The sequence below is a fragment of the Bactrocera latifrons genome, unplaced genomic scaffold, assembly GCF_001853355.1.
Source record: "Bactrocera latifrons isolate USDA-ARS-PBARC rearing strain unplaced genomic scaffold, ASM185335v1 scaffold_154, whole genome shotgun sequence".
Lineage (NCBI taxonomy): Eukaryota > Metazoa > Arthropoda > Insecta > Diptera > Tephritidae > Bactrocera > Bactrocera latifrons.
Genome location: NW_017535008.1, coordinates 535,769 through 537,899, shown reverse-complemented (window position 1 = coordinate 537,899; position 2,131 = coordinate 535,769).

Below are 2,131 nucleotides of genomic sequence, written 5' to 3'. Positions count from 1 at the left end.
TTTAATTAACAACAATCAACATTTTCCAAATTTCAACCTATTAAAATCATATTTTTTTCTATTTACTTTTTTAATATAGAACTGTTTAGTTTGCTTCTTTCCACTTTGGAAAAAGTTTAACATAAAAAAATAATTATTTAAAAAACTGTTTTAAACATTTATTGAAAAAATTATTTGTGTGTTAATTTGAAAATGTGAAATTCTAAATGAAAATATATTAAAAAAAAACAATAATATTTTTGTAATTTCCAAATTTAAAAAAAATGTAAATTTTTATTTTTGTTTTTAAATTTAAATGTATTAAAATCTAATTTTTTGTGCATTTTCTAATTACTTTTTCAATATACATAGTTTTTTTTCTTATCTTTTTTCCAACAAGAGTAAATTTTTCAAAAATTGTGAAATATTGAAATCACATTTTTTTGCATTTTCTAATTACATTTTCAATATAATTGTTTTTTACTTTCGTTTCTTTGATAGTTATTCTTTTATTCCGCAATTTTTTCCAAAAAAATAAATTTAAAAACTGCGCAATAATTCACTTTTAAATTTTAATTTTTTATAATATTACAAAAAAAGGCAAAAAAGGTTGAAATATTTTCTTTACTTTTTTTTCGCGATGTTTTTGTTGTATATTTTATTTTTCTAACAATTTACAATAATTTAAAATTATAACCTTTATTTTCGCATAAAAATATTTTTTGAAAATAAAAAATAAAGAAATAAAAATATGGCGAAATAAAAAAGTAAAGCAATTATTTCACTTCTTTTCGTTAAATCTTCAAAAAAAAAAAAAAATTTTTTTACTTTTTGAATCACTGTAACTTTTGTAGCTTCTCTTATGAAATATGCATATGTATATAGAGACATATGCAGCTTTTCTTTTCAAAACAACTCTTTGCAAACAATAAATTTGAGAATCAAAATTTTAAATGCAGCAAAATTTAAAACAATATAAAAAACCGTAGATAAGCACAAAGTATAACAGTAGACAAGAAAATAATAAAGAACGGACTCAAAAAAAAACATATTTTTACAACAAAAACCCAAAAAATCATCATAACGAAGCGCAAGTGTGCGAGACCCAGCAGGTCTAAAATTTTGTGCTGGCGATGTTTTCATACACTTTATGTTTAATTTTACTTCTAAGTTTGTCAAGCAACACAATATTATAGCTTAAGACAGCAACAACAACATGAGAAATGTAATTTTATTACCACACACTTATTTGTAATTATAAGTAATTAATTATTTTTAAAATTAAGTGACAAAATACATTTGTATGCATTAAACGCGGCTGTTCATATGTATTATATAAGTATGTATTATATAATAGTTTTTTAATGCAGTTAATTATGTTAAATTATGTATAATTTTAATGGAAATTCTCATTTCCAACACTCTCACACGCTCTCAGCCGAAGTGTAGTGGCGACTCAAGTGCTAAATATCAAATATTTCCACACTTCTGCGCTATTTAAACATAAATAATAACAAGTGACGCATACATACATACAACATATACTCGTTTATGCTATTATATACACTGTTCTTTGTTTATGTAAGTTAAATTTTGAATTTAAAATAATTGAAATCGCTTTAGGTTAGCTTAGTCGTTGAATACTTACACTTGATTTGTTTATACTTTTTGTTTATGGAAATGAAATTTCACCAAACATATAATTTATTGTACATTATTAGTTTATATATACATATGTATGTACGCCGTTTCAAGCAAAGCAACGCCAAAAAAAAAAAAATTGAAAAAATTATGATTTTCACAATTAAAATTATGCATAAAATATGCAGAATAATCCTTATTAATCTCGCAAGCACTTGGCAACGCTATTTCGCTATTCAAGTTTATAAGAATTTATAAAAAAAATAAATCATATGTAATTAATACTATTTTGTAAATATTTGTATGCATAAAAGTTATAAATTTTACCTTCAACTAACAAATTTTTAACATATTTACTAAACAAAATACACACACACACACACACAATAATTGTACACAAACATAAAAACATTTAAATAAATGTGCGCTATGAAAACAAAATAGTAGAAAAAAAATTTTTTTGTTGGTTTTTTTATTCATAAGGTATTTTTACTTATATTTTTATGATTTT